The sequence below is a fragment of the Hoplias malabaricus genome, chromosome Y, assembly GCF_029633855.1.
Source record: "Hoplias malabaricus isolate fHopMal1 chromosome Y, fHopMal1.hap1, whole genome shotgun sequence".
Lineage (NCBI taxonomy): Eukaryota > Metazoa > Chordata > Actinopteri > Characiformes > Erythrinidae > Hoplias > Hoplias malabaricus.
In genome coordinates, this window is record NC_089820.1 from 60,564,312 (window position 1) to 60,580,372 (window position 16,061).

Below are 16,061 nucleotides of genomic sequence, written 5' to 3' on the forward strand. Positions count from 1 at the left end.
GGGTGTGTTTACACTAAACATCCTGACCTTGAGCACTGAAGAATGACAAGAGAACCTACCAGACCAACAAGAGGTCGCAGTATTTGTGTTTACTGTAGGGTTCAATTTCTTAGTTTAAATGTCCAAAGCTTTGTGGATAACTGCTCATCTGCCATTTCTCCTGGAATGATGGGTATTAACTGGTAGTGTGCCGCTCTTTGTGGCAGTAACAGCTCCTAATTTTCTGGAGAGACTTTCAGATCGATATTGGAACACTGCTGTAAACTGTGGATAATATTCTGATGTTAAACATTAGCAAGGTCAGGTGCAGAGTTCTGGTTCCAAAACAAAACTCCAACTCATCCCACAGGTGCTGAACGGAGCTCTGTGTTGTTGTATTTATTTGACATAAATATGGCAAATAAGGACTGAGCGTTAAAGGTGAAAAGTCAATGGGAAATAACCCAGTGTCCCAAATAAAAGGCAGTGTGTGTGTGTGTGTGTGTAAGGACATTGGATATGAAGGTTCTTAGGCTGATGTTGACAGATTCTGCTCCTACAGCAGGTAAACCAGGAGGACATTGCAGGTAGAGTGCACACACACACACACACACATACACATAGACGGCTGAGGAAAAACGACAGGTAAAAAAAGGACAAGCAGGAGTAAGCCCCCCCCCCCCCCCCCCCCCCACACACACACACACACACACACACACATACAAACACACAGAATAACCATGACCCAAGGCAAAAACAAATCAAAAACACAGAGATTCAAAAGTGAATGGACGTCTGACTCTGTTCCTCACACACAGCTGCTGTGCATTTGATGAATCTGAACAACAACCTGCACAGAGAGGGAAACTGGAGCAGAGACCAGCGAGGAGCTCAGAAAGTGGCAGGTCGGCTTTAATCGGTGGCTGGTGGGGTCAAAGGTCTGGCCTTGTTTGATCCCCGAGTTGTTAATGGCTTCTATCCACACACACACACACACAGAGAGAGAGAGAGAGAGAGAGAGAGAGAGAGAGAGAGAGAGAGAGAGTTCATATACCTCTCTCTAATATACAATAACATGCACAAACCACCCAAGGGCCTGAAGGTTATTTAAAGTAATTCTACTGAAAACACTTTTGAATCAACCATGTTTAGCGCGATACAGCATCTGCATACAGTGCTCACATAACACTAAAGTCCCACAGGCGCTGTAGCTGCCAATCCATTTCACACAGTTTTTTTCCTCATTTGTGACTGAGCTCTGTACAAAACTAGAGCAACACTTCTTTAAAATCCTTCTCTGAAACACAGTCAGTTGTAGAAAACAATTTTATTCAAATGAACTACTCCTTAATGGTACCTTGAGCAAACTGACACCGCAGTTTCCTCTCAAACTTTGCTAAAATGTTCTGTCCACAGATGACTGCAGGAAAGACATCCAGGAAAAAACAGAGAACGTGTGTTTTGTTGGTTATAACATGACAGTGTTAGAAAAAACGTCCTTTGAATGGTTTCTGGGATTAAAAAAAATCATGTCCCTGCAAATGAATTAAAGATTGTTCTCCAGATGTAGGATTGTTGGCTTGGATTCTTGTTTTGTGTTACACAGTCACGGCAGCCTGCTTCATTTGCCTTAAATATAAGTGACACGTTTAAGTGACACATTTATTGAGGACTAAACCCACAATTTCTGTGAAGGTTATCCATAAAGAGAACTGTAAACCAATCCCCAGGCCTTGACTTCAGCTTTAGTTAGCGATGTAAATATTTAGTGCAACTATTTAACTCATAAATTCTCAAACTGATAAATAAAGATAACACCACAGTGAGGTCAGGCCCCAGCTTTTGTCGGAGTGATTTTTTAATCTTGGCTAAAGCTTGGCTAAATGTGCCCCATCGATTTCCTCATTAACTCCAACCCACTAAACAGAGCAGGATGCTAATGTGTTAGCAGTTAATGCAGCACTCCATTTAGTGTATGTGTGTATGTGTGTGTGTGTGTTTGTGTGTGTGTGAGTGAGAGAGAGAGAGAGAGAGAGAGAGAGAGAGAGAGAGAGAGAGAGAGAAACAAGCTAAAAAAAGAGTGGGAAAGACTGAGAGAGCAGAAGAAAGAGAGAGATATAGAATGAGCTTTGGATAGAGAGAGAAAGGCAAATAGAGAATGAGCAGAGAGAGTGAAAGACAAATGGAAGAGAGAGAGAGTAAAAGAGAGAGAGCTTCAGACAGAGGGAAAGAGAGAGGCACCAGTTAGTGGTGTATTGGAGTGCAGTGGCCTGTGAGAGAGGCTGTTTCACTCGGTTCTGAACGGAGTGTTAGAATGTGCATGAGCGATTTCACCCAGGCAGCGGCTCACTGTCCACAAACACAGCGTTAACCAGTCAGAGAGGGTGTGTGTGTGTGTGTGTGAACAGGGGCGGGGCCGGACCTGTCACTCCAAAGAAAGCAGGCCGGCCAGTGGAGAATATTAATAGCCTTTAAATGGAGTGGAAGTCTCTTTATTGGCCGTCTGGTGTTGGGTTTGTTATTGCTGCTCTCAAAAGGCCAATAACTCCTTTGGTCTCGCCGCCTTTTCAAAGAGCCACTGACTCTAGATCAGGAGGGTCATGCCTCACGGGCCTCGGCCAATCACTTTACACCCTGCAGGGCACTACATAGTACAATATAATGCACTTTAAAACAAAAGGGTTAAACTCTTGAAACACCCATGATGTTTTTTCTCTGTAGAATCTGGGCACACACAGCCAAATCACTTTAGTGCCATTGGTGAGGACTTCAGGAGCTGAACTGAAGGCCTAACACAGCAGATTAAACCTATTAAAAACTATATTTCTGGGAACGTTTGGGTCCTACACTATATAAAATGTCTTGAACAACTGTGTAGTTACACATAGTTACATACATCAATCAGCCATAACATTAAAACCACCTCCTTGCTTTTACACTCATTGGCCACTTTATCAGCTCCACTGACCACACTAGTGCACTTACAGACTGTAGTTCATCTGTTCTTCAAAGATCAGGACCCCCACAGAGCAAGTATGACGTGGTGGTGGATTATTGTCAGTGACACTGATGTGGTGGTGGTGTGTTAGTGTGTGTTGTCCTGGTACGCGTAGATCAGACACAGTAGCGCCTGCTGTGTTTTTAAACACCGTGTCCACTCAATGTCCACTCTATTAGACACATGTACCTTGCTGGTCCACCTTGTAGACGTGAAGTCAGTAGTTCATTCTGTTGCTGCAAAGTTTGTGTTGGTCGTCCTAAACCTTCATTAATCGTTAATGGACTGTACCCACAGATATTTTTAGTTGGAGGACTATTTTCAGTTGAGGTGTGACACAATCCAGTACTGCTGTGTCTGATCCACTCTTACAAGTGCAGCCACCGTATTAGTGTCACTGCAGTGTTCAGAATGATCCCACGAGTGTCCAGAGTTCCCTTAATATTGATGTTAGTGTCTAAGAATTTGAAATAATAAATAATGCACTGGTCATGGTGCAGGCGGCAAAGGCTGCCTTTGAAAGGGGTTTCTATGGATGAGCTCTGGTATGGAAAAGAGGAAGATAAATAGACATCAGTAAATAGATCAATAGATAAATAGACATTATTTGTATGTGTGTGTGTGTGAAGAGCTGGTGGACGCAGTCCTGCTGAGGCCTGTTGTTTGGATCTTTCTGTGAAAATGAATTCTACAGGCTCAACAAGGAAGTTATACCTTGCACGGCCCAACTTTAAAATGACCGTCTTGTTTCCACATCATTGTCCAGTTTATAAGTTCCATTGACCATACAGGTGCACTTGGTAGGTTTACAATTACTGAGTGTAGTCCATATATTGTCCAAGATTTGTAGACACACCAATATATATTTGCATAATACTATGAGCCTAGGCCATGAGCCATGGACACGAGCCTATGCTTGAGCTGTGGAGCTTTGAACTCCATAATTGCAATCAGTTAAAATAATGCAAAAATATGCCCTTAAAGGTACGCTATCTAGTATCTGTACCATAATATCACAGCTTCAAAATCATCGTACAGCTTCATGGACCTGTGTTATGGAGAACAGAACCTCTGTTGTTGCTACTCCGGGCTCAGCACTGCAGAAATGGCACTATGTCATACTTGCAGGAGGGTAGGAAATAACCCCACTTCCATCCCAGTCAACTCTCAATTTCAAGACAGTGCTATAAATGTAAAATACTCTCTACAACCTTAGGGGGAGCCCAGGAGAAGAAATACCAGATCTTACCTAGTGTTCCTTTAACTGAAAAAGAAGCCTGTATTTTCACATTTGTGTGAATATCAAAAGTCAGAATTTCAGAATTTCCATGTTGTTTTCTAGAAAAACGTTCCTGAAAACATACAAAATAAAAGTCCCCCGGACTATAAGCAGGTTTCTTTAACCACCTGATGCCCGAATTTCTCCCTGCGTTATTCGGGTGATGGGGTTGGCCATGGTTGTCCATACTTAATGGGTGCATTGTGTATGAGTGACATGGCTGACCTGCATGAACATATTCCCATGGCTGTGAACACACCAGGCTGGTCTTTCACCCTTTAGGGCTGCAAGCACACACACACACACACATAGTGAGAGAGAGAAAGAGAAAGTGGGTCCTCTGGTGCTGGTGCTAGGTGTCTCTGTGCTATGGCCTGGATAATAGAGCCTATTACAGCCCTACGCACTTAATTCCCCCAGCTTACTTAATTCCCCAAAGCCTGCCTCAAGTGGGGAGCGCAAACAATGAAGGAAGAAGCCTGGGTTTCAGTGTCCATGAATGAGGTTATATATTAATCTTGCAAAAGGAAAAAAAAAATCTACAGGTTGCCTTTTAAGCTTCTTTTGTATATGAGCCTATTTTCCTTCTTTCTGGCTGATGAAAAGAACTCCCTCTCTCTCTCCCTCTCTATGTCTCCATCTCTCTCTGTCTCTCGCACTTTCTCTCATCCTATTGAAGAAATTGTCTCCTAAATACATGCTATTATAATATGTGTATAGATGGGTAATAAGTTATTAGTTGCAATTACTGGTCGTCTATTAGTGGAAAATAATAGGCTGATTTCACTCACAGGCCTTTTTAACTCATGGGGGGGGGAAGTAATTTTGAAGACAGTCTACCTTTCACAAAAAGAAGAAAGGAGTTCCTTTATAAATGATGCACCCGCCTATTGTAGTAATGAAAAAAAAAACATCATAATAGCATAACCTGAACACCATACAGTCTAAAGGAAGACATATAAATCATTATTGCCAAGGTGTTGAAAAAGTGTATTGTAGCATGTGATTCAGTTAGGAGCTGAAAGTCTCAAAGAGACATGAATACAGCCCATGAAACTCAATTCTCCACGGAAAAACTGACTGCGAAGTTAATCGGAAGACACTATGAGCGGTAAGGCTACAGCCCTATACAGCTATATGTTCGATCAATGCCATGAGAAAGGTTAAATATACGTAGTGAAAAACTTTCTGGACCAAACTGTTTCTTTTCACCTTGTGGCCTGATGTAATAAAGGTCCAAGGCGGCCACTATTGACCGTGGTGTTCCTCAAGGTTCCATCCTAGGCCCTCTAGAATTTCTCCTGCTAAAGCATAAATCAATGCTATTACCTTCCACAAATTTGATCTTGATTCTTATCTACACATTACAGCCATGGAATTAATAGTGTAGTTAAAAAGATAAATAAAGGGAACGCAAATATGAAGTCAGCAAGGTATACTTTTTCTATCCCACATATTGATTGCTTTATATTGTCGCAAGGACATAGTAATCCATGTTTTTTGTATATGTTACTGCTCGCTGCCATTCATTCTCCAATTAAGTATCTTAACATACTGACTATATGTCACACAACTGGAACATGACCCATTTGAGAAAGATCACAAAGCCACATTAAAAACAAAGGCGAAAAATTGAGGGAAGACAGAGGCAAGGAAAAGCTCCTCAATAAAATAACCTTGATAAAAAATGAAGGCTCAAAAGCAGAACCTACCGCTCCACAAGCTTGGCACCAGATCCTGCTTTTTTTAGAACCAATGGGATAATAGAAGATTCTCAGCCACATGAACCAACAGATCAGTTAAATGAATGATCAGAGATCATGGTTTATTAATCGTCTCTGTGCAGATTTTCTGTCCAAACATATTTAACTTTTTAGTTCCTCAGTGAGAACTCATTAACGAGGCCTTCAGAGTCAGCAGGACACACCGGGATAGGACACGCAGGGACTCATATGCAAAGAGTCAGGGGGATGTAATTATTCTTGTTTATCAGTTATGATGCTGTCTTAATTTTGAAGGTGTGTATGAATCTTGTTTGTGTTATTGGGTGTGCATCCTGGCTATTGGCAGCAGCATTTATTCTGCTTTGATCATAGTATAACAGCATTTTAAGCAGAAATTATGGACTCACCTAACTCTGAGGTCTTTAAAGAAGAAATCTTCAGCAAAAGCTATATTTGTCCCTGATTAATGCTAACTAAACATTGGAAAACCCATAGCAGCGCTAGTAGAAATGAGCATTATTATAGAGGTGTTTTATCCCCCTACATATTCCCTGCTATGTAGGAACCTAGGCCCCTAAGAATCTTAAGGAGATGTAATATTTAACAAAGTAGTACTCTGTTGTCACTCAAGGACAGGGTTTTTTCTATCATCATCATCTGGAAATCAGTGTTATCTGAGCATACGCACAGCACAGCTAGTGTTAGGCAGACGATGATCTTAATATCTACTGTATCTCATTATTCATTACTCTTTAATTCCTCATTATTTCTCATCACACTCACCATCCTTGGTTAGCTTCTATTTATTTAGTTAATTCTCCTCTAATTTATTTTGAAGCACATTGTTCATGCCTCAAACTTACATTTCTTCACTGTACACAGTGTTTGAGTGAATCATTTAATGCTTCAGTGAAAAAAAAATACCCACAAAGTTAAAGCCAGGCACATATCTGAAAACACACACACAAACACACACACACAGACACACACACACACACACACACACACACACACACACACACACACACACACACACACACATAAACACACACACACACACACAAACACCCTCTGGGATTGTTTCAAGAGATTGTTTTTAGTCTCCAAGGCCATGCATTCAGAAGATAATTCATTTCACTCTGACAGTGAAACCAGACACCGAGCCTCGCATTCCTGCCTTCTGCCAAATCAACAAAGAGGTGCAGGTTTTAATTGGGATGACTTACTTTTCCCCTCCTTTTCTCTATTCAGAAAAACAACACAAAAACATGCCCAACGCGGTAAAGGAATATAAAGACACGTCATTATTCCTGCATACATTCAGAAGGCCCAGTTTTACAGGTGAGTCTCTAAAAGAACAGAAATTAATTTGAAATGAACTTGACAATGGCACAAAAAGAGAATGCCACCTCCTTCATGTTCACTCAAGAATTTCAGCCACTCTCACTGTCCGTTAATGTTAGCAAACGGGAGATGTTTGTGGACAACTGCTTTTCTAACATTTCTCCAGAAATGAAGAAGATGAATCGGGAGTTTGCTTCTCTTTGCTGCAGTCTACGCTTCTGAGAAAAGGCTTTACACTACATGATGGAACATCGCTGTGAGGTGTTAATTGCATTCAGTCACAAAAACTGTTGTTAGGTCAAGCATGGATGGCGTTAGATGATTAGATGAAGCTCATAAATCTCATCTCAAAACCTTCCGAAATGTTTAACTGGTGAACACTTGATATTATCAGGTCAGCACCAGATACAGTGCCCAATTAGATCCTAATATATACACCACGGATTATAATAAATAGGAGCCTACTGGGCGCAAGGTGAGAACACACCCTGGAGGGGGTGCCAGTCCTTCACAGGGCAACACACACTCACACATTCACTCACACAGGAAACCCACACAGACACAGGGAGAACACACCACACTCCTCACAGACAGTCACCCAGAGGAAACCCACGCAGACTCAGGGAGAACACACCACACTCCTCACAGACAGTCACCTGGAGGAAACCCACACAGACACAGGGAGAACACACCACACTCCTCACAGACAGTCACCCGGAGGAAACCCACGCAGACACAGGGAGAACACACCACACTCCCCACAGACAGTCACCCGGAGGAAACCCACACAGACACAGGGAGAACACACCACACTCCTCACAGACAGTCACCCGGAGGAAACCCACGCAGACACAGGGAGAACACACCACACTCCTCACAGACAGTCACCCGGAGGAAACCCACGCAGACACAGGGAGAACACACCACACTCCTCACAGACCCTGGAGCTGTGTGACGGGACACTACCTGCTGCACCACCGTATTTCATAAAAAAAAAACTAAAAGAAAAAACTAAACACCTACACACACAACTCTAAACTATTCCTACAGGTTTTTATAAGTAACATGTGTCATGTGCCTGGTCCTGAAACGGTCCCTCACTCAGACCTCTCACACACATTGAAATCAGTGCAGACTGAACACTCCCCACACTTCAATAAACATTCATTCCTGCCCTCTCCCTCCCTCACTCTCTCGTTCATCTCTTCTTTCCCTCCTCGCTTTTCTCTCTCTTTCTCTAGTCTTCTCTCTTTCATCTGGCCTCCTCCTGCTTTTCCCAGAGGTTTGTTTTAACTGTGATGGAGGGAGCAGTTGGTAGTGACATAGAGGTGATTGCTATCTGTGAATTGGGGTGATTGTGTGTGTGTTGTGTGTGTGTGTGTGTCTGTCTGTTGATGACAGGCCTGCCTGCTGCACCAGCTCCAGGGTGGAGGACACATGGGGAGAGAAGACTATACACACACACACACACACACACACACACACACACACACACACATCTGCCAGGACATGTGGACATACATGGCTCTCTATTACTGCACAGAACATGGTTCCTCTGCTCCACAGAACAATGCTGGAAAGCTCCATACCCCTCTAGCTTACACTTCTCATTGGGCATGGAGGCCTTAGTGTCAGTGCCCCCCATTCTACTCTGCACGTGCGCACTTGACCACCTGTGTCCATATGAATTAAGAAGTAGCTGAATTCTATAGACTTTAATACATAGTTTTCAGCAGTTTCTTCCACGAGCTCCCCACTCAATAACAGAGGTCCTCCAGACTTTCAGCTCTTTTTTTCTTCAAGAAGAATGACCTCTTCACAATGCTGGAGGATCTTCACGTTTCCTGAGGGTCCAGTTTTGATCTTGTGGCCCATAATTGAAGCAGGAAAGTGAGCCACTTCAGATGAATGGAAGAGGAGCGTCCATGGTGCTGATGTGTGTTTGGAGTAATAGCGGCTCTCCTCGTGGCTCCGCTGGCCCCCGGGGCCCTCGACGGCAGGATGAAAGCTGAGGCTGAGTGGCGGACCGAGGGCGGCTGGACGCTCGAACGCTGGCAATCTGTAATTACCTGTAATGAGACTTTTGTTTCGGAGCATTATGGAGATATTCTTGAAGTCACCCAGGGATAAGAGGCTGAAGTAGCTTCACCAGGTTGTGATCAGTGCCTGGAGTAATTATAGAAGTTCTATTGAAGTCTCCCAGGTCATTTCTAGTCCACTTTCACCTCTTCCACCAAAGTAGGCCTCATAAAACGGCGCCCTCTTTTCACCCCCCACCCCCACCCCTGCGCTCCCTCAAGACAGCAGCTGCGGCACTTTGATTTTTTACCGTCACTTCACTGAATGGGTTTCCCTGACAACTGCTCTGGCCCCAAGACTTCAGATCAGAACTGGACTCTGGTTATAGATGTGAATATGAATTTGTGCGATGATGATGATGATGATGACAATAGTGTGATTCTAAATTATGTTAAAGTTAAAGGTGTACGTTGTAAGCTCAAACCTTCCTTACTTTTGAAGTCTAGCCCAGTCCTTCACAGGGTATTACACACTCACACATTCACTCACACATTCACACCTACGGACACTTTTGAGTCACCAGTCCACCTACCAACGAGTGTTTGTGGAGCGTGGGAGGAACCCGGAGCACACGGAGGAAACCCACGCAGACACAGGGAGAACAAACCACACTCCTCACAGACAGTCACCCGGAGGAAACCCATGCAGACACAGGGAGAACACACCACACTCCTCACAGACAGTCACCCGGAGGAAACCCACACAGACACAGGGAGAACACACCACACTCCTCACAGACAGTCACCCGGAGGAAACCCACGCAGACACCGGGAGAACACACCACACTCCTCACAGACAGTCACCCGGAGGAAACCCACGCAGACACAGGGAGAATACACTCCTCACAGACAGTCACCCGGAGGAAACCCACACAGACACAGGGAGAACACACCACACTCCTCACAGACAGTCACCCAGAGGAAACCCACGCAGACACAGAGAGAACACACCACACTCCTCACAGACAGTCACCCGGAGGAAACCCACACAGACACAGGGAGAATACACTCCTCAAAGACAGTCACCCGGAGGAAACCCACACAGACACAGGGAGAACACACCACACTCCTCACAGACAGTCACCCGGAGGAAACCCACGCAGACACAGGGAGAACACACCACACTCCTCACAGACAGTCACCCGGAGCGGGACTCGAACCCACGACCTCCAGGTCCCTGGAGCTGTGTGACCACAATATGCCATTTAAAGCCCAATTTTAATGGCATAAAGGAAATATTACCACTGTTACTGTTTCCGTGCATATGCAAATTAATTTGTTAAACTGAAGTCTACCATCCCACAAACTGTGAAAAATCAACCAATCAAATCAATTGTGAGCGACCAAATTCAGAAAACTTACTATAAAATGAACAGTTCTGATGTTGTGTAGCTTCTTACAGAGTGTGGATGCTTTATATTTTCCCCGCCTCTCCAAACTCTCCAATCACAGCACTCATTCACGTTTAAAGAAAGTGTTGAAACCAAAAGTGATAAGTGGTGCTCTGAACAGAGATGTTCTGACAGGGGTAGAATCTTGCTGTGGTGTTTGGTCCTTGTGGAACATTTGACCAAAGCATCTTTCATTAAGGAACCGTTATAATACGTCAGTTTTAAAATCCACTGGCCTTAATTTCCTGTCACAAAATTAAGGCTATTTTTAATTAAACTTTTTTTTTGGTCAAAATGTACATAATTGTATTCATCACAGAAATGAATGATATGAAAGCAGCTCTTGGGGATGATTTGAAGTCAGAAAATGTGGTCTAAGAAAAAGTAAATGAATAAGTGAATAAGGGAAAAAGCCGATTTAATAAAACAAAAGGAACAGTAACTCATAGAAGACTTGGCTGAGCGACTACATTCAGAGAAATACTGTGTGAATTGGATTTTTCACCAAACTATTCCTTTCAATTCGGTACATTCGCGCCACAGAGAATAAAAGCGAAAGAGAAGAGCCCTCTCTGTGGACTCTGATTGCATTTTGGAAACTGACATGTGGACTTCAGGACTGAAAGCAGGATCCTAACAATGACATAGTGCCGTATTGAGTTATTCCTAATATATTTTAACGTCTTTGTGTGTGCCTTTTGTGCCACAGAAGGAGGAAGAATGGCTTGTTCTGAGGTGTTAACTACTTTTAAACCCTGTCATCTGGTGGATAGAGGATCGATATTTCATCGCTGCATCTCCAAAAAAAATCCCCACATATTTACAGGAAGAGGGGAGGGCCTTACTTTTCAATAGAAATCAACGTAGAGAGAATTTTTTCCGAGTAACTTTTGGAGCATTTCTATTGGTCCATTCATCATAAAATATTCACACAGTGTGAAGGACAGATACATGTCTTTCACTGGACATCGATGTACCAAGAAGTTCTAAATGGCACAAAATATAAAATGCTTTCAGCGACACGCACCATGGTTAAGGTTAAATTATCACATTATACTGACGGATACTGAGTGTTTCATGTTCCTTAACGTACGCCAAATAATCTGCCACCACAGTGATAGTGTCATCTGATTATTCCCCCCAAAAATTGTTTATGAGAATTGCAAATAACCTTCCTAGAGGTGATCTCAAATACAGAAATATTACATGTATCAGCTAGAACTAAAGAGGACGTCTACAATGGTGGGGGAAACCATGTTCTCTCTGGTTTGTTTACATCCAGAAGCGCCATGTCTTTTAGTGTGGAAAGATATGCTTGAAGATAAAAGACTGTTTGTTGTTTGTACTGTACATCTTCTCAATTTTATAAAAAGTGTCTTTAGGTGGGTTTCACTGATCACATAAATACAAATGATGCTAATTAATTAGCTAGTAATTTAACTATATGCATAGTGCAATACACAGAGAATATCCCTGTTTCTCTCATGTTGTGGTGTTTATACGTCTCTTTAAGAGGCACTGTGTGGATCGGTGTGTACGCGGACATAGTCCAGACTGTCTGGGTTTGCAGCTCACCTCTGTTCTGTCCCAAAGCCTGGACGGACGCTTAATAGTCCTCCATTTTGGAGTGAACTAGGTAAACGTTTCTTTGGATTGTTTAATTATTGACATGTCTATGTCAGAAGAAACCTTTTATTTAAATGGTAACTGGTGCTAGCGGTGAATGTCTCTGATGGCATGGAACTGTGCATTCCTCACCATCCTCTCCAGGGCCCTCCTCTTGGCCACAGTGGAACTGCCGGACCACACAGTGGGTCAGGATCCTCTCGATGGTTTCGAGGTAAAAGTCGTCAGAACCTGAGGAGATGAATAGCCCTTCCTCAGAGACCACATGAGATGTGCTGTGTGTCCATGAAAGGTCCACTGAGATGTGGACGTCGAGGAACCTGAAGCTGGAAACCTGCTCTACCTCGGTTCCATTGATTTGAACTGGAGAGTGTACGCAGCCTTTGGTTTCCTGTAGTCCACAGTGATCTTATTGGCCTTCTCGCTGTTGAGGGAGATGTTTGGTGATGATACACCAAGCTGTCAGGTGCAGGATCTCCTCCTCCTTTCCTACAAGATGGGTCAAAATGATTTGGGGGTATGTCTAACAGAGTGGACAGTAAGTGATAAGTGCTTGGAAACTCCAGCAACACTGCTGTGCCTGATCCACTGGTACCATCTCAAGGCAAACTAACACCCCGGCACCATGTCAGCATCACTGCAGGGTTGAGAATCATCCACCACTCAAAACCTGCTCTGTGCTGGTCCTAAGGTTGGTGGGGTCATGACCCTTTACAAAAGATGGACTACAGTCTGTGATTGTAGAACTACAAAGTGCTCCTGTATGATCAGTGGAGCTGATAAAATGATGAGTGTAGAAAGAGAGAGGGGGCTGTAATGCTGTGGCAGATTGCAGTCTACTTGTTTAATTTAATACAAATTATATTTATGTATTTTCCTAATTTTTTAAATTTGTTAATTTATTTATTTTGTACAAATATCGTGTAGATAAATTAAAAAAAAATCAGGATCCTGCAAACGAATCTTTTATTAATTAAATAATAATGAATGTTAATCTAAATCTAACAGCACTGAAATATCCTGAATGCATTACGGTACATAGCGGATAAATCATTTTATACTAAGCACCATCAGCTTCAGAGAGAGTCTCAGGTGGCCTCCGGAATGAAGAGCTTTAGATACATACACAAACACACACACACACACACACACACACACACACACACGCACACACCATACACACAGGTGGAGTGCTTTAAGTGTGCTCTGGAGAACAGTCTTTAGACGCTAACCCATCTTTTGTTAGTAGCTAGGGGTACAAGACACACACACACACACACAGACACACACACACACAGACACACAGTGGGTGGGCATTTTCCTTCTTGTTTGTTGTTGATTGAAGAAAGTTGTGGCGGATGCGGCGCTCTAGGAAGAGCATGTGTGTGTGTGTGTGTGTGTGTGTGCCATGTGGCTGGTTCTCAGTCTCCACTTCATTAGCATGTCTTTGTGTGTGTATATAAAGGCTAAAAAGATGCTGGAGTTTACCAGCTGCTGTCCAGCCCCAGCATCCACTCCAGCTCCCACTGTTCCTCTGAGAAACACGCCACATGTTCCACATGCGCCCAAACACACTCTCACACACTAGCTCAGACACACTGGTTTTACTACAGTTTAGGGACATGGGTTCAAATACATAGACAGATAGATAGATAGATAGATAGATAGATAGATAGATAGATAGATAGATAGAGAGAGAGAGAGAGAGAGAGAGAGAGAGAGAGAGAGAATGAGATAAAGGGAGGAAATCGAGTCTAATAAATTGGTGTGCCCCATAAATAATAAAGATATTTATAGAATTAACATTTTGTAGAAGTAACATTGTACTCACATGCAGTAAAAGTAAGCTTTAAGGTAAATACATTTTTTTAATTTTGCAAGGTATCTTCATAAATAAAACTAAATAAATATATCAAATATTATGATGTTTTATTTTGCAAATGTACTTATATTTTCTTGCACCTGTTCACAACCCAACACTCAATCTGTCCCAAAGCCATGATAATGGTCTCATGTGTAAAACATAATGCACATGTGACCTTTTTCTAATTATGAGTTTTATAAGGTCAGGACACTTTGGTCCCACAAGTGCATGAAAACCAGTCCTCACACACACTCCCCCACAAATCACTCCACCAAACCAAAGACAATTTTACACACCAAATGTTCCCCGTGCTCATACATATGCTCACACACTCCAGCAGGAAAAAGACGCCATTGTTGTTTCCCCTGACCATCTCCATATAAATAAATATCAGAGAGAAGGTAGATGTGCTCTAAAGCCTGAGAAAATCCACACACCTCGCCTTGCTCAGGCCTTCCACACACACACACACACACACCACAAAAGGAGCGGCCCATTGACCAAAGCAGGACAATCCACAAGGAAATAAAGCTGTACTTATACACCCTGGCTGTAATTGGATTAGGTGTTCAGACTCAATTACACACATACACACACACACACACACACACACAGAAAGAAAGAGACAAGCAGCTACCAGAATATAACACCTTTCACCTCACACATTCAAATTCAATAAATTCTCAATATTATAATATCTCCCTCTCTCTCTCTCTCTTTCTCTGTGTGTGTGTGTGTTTAATAAAAACCAGAATGTATATCTCTATATAATGTCTCTAATATTTCCCAGCTTTAGTCTGGTTTCCCTTTAGTTTCTAAATAAATCATATACTATTCTTCTCATAGTATATTACACATTATACACAGATCGATCACTGGATTAGGAACATGTACCTACCATGCACCTCCAGCCATTGTCCATTTCATCAGCTCCACTGACCACACAGGAGCACTTTGTAGTTCCACAATTACAGACTGCAGTCCACTTGTTGCTCTGCATACTTTCTTACCCACTTCACCTCGTTCTCCATTAGTCAGGACCCCCACAGAGCAGGTGTGATGTGGTGGTGGATCATTCTCAGCGCTGCAGTGACACTGACGTGGTGGTGGTGTGTTAGTGTGTGTTGTGCTGGTGCGAGTGGATCAGAAAATAGTCCACTGACCAAAGACATCCAGCCGACAGCATCCTGTGTCACTGATGAAGGACTAGGACTGTGCAGCGACACATGAGCTACTGTCTCTGACAGTACAGGAGTGGGCAGTGAGTGGACACAGGGTTTAAAAACTCCAGCAGCACTGCTGTGTCTGATCCACTCTACACCAGCACAACAAACAAGGTAGATGTTCCTAATCCAGCGATCGTTCAGTGTATAATATTAGTTTATGGACACCTAGGTAGTTATCACAAGATTGTTACCCCTTCACATCCTCTTCTACTCTTCTGGGAAGGCTTTAAACTAGATATTGAGACCTTGCTTGCTCCTGATTTGATGGCATACATCAATGAGGACATCAGTGGTCAGTTACTCCATCAATCAAGAAAAAATATCACATTGCCTCAGTTTGCATTTACCATCCACCCGCTTTGGTCCCCAGATCAGCGTCGGGGATCAGAAGTGCCCCCTCAGACTCTGAAGTGTCCAGAACAGAAGACACGTGTTAGTGACACCTATTTACACAGCGCTAGTCCTCAGCACTCCCACAGGGGCTGGGAGAAAAGGAGCGGACGGTCGGATTAAAAGAGGAAAATAAGGGCTATTACAGGCCTGGCTTGTAGG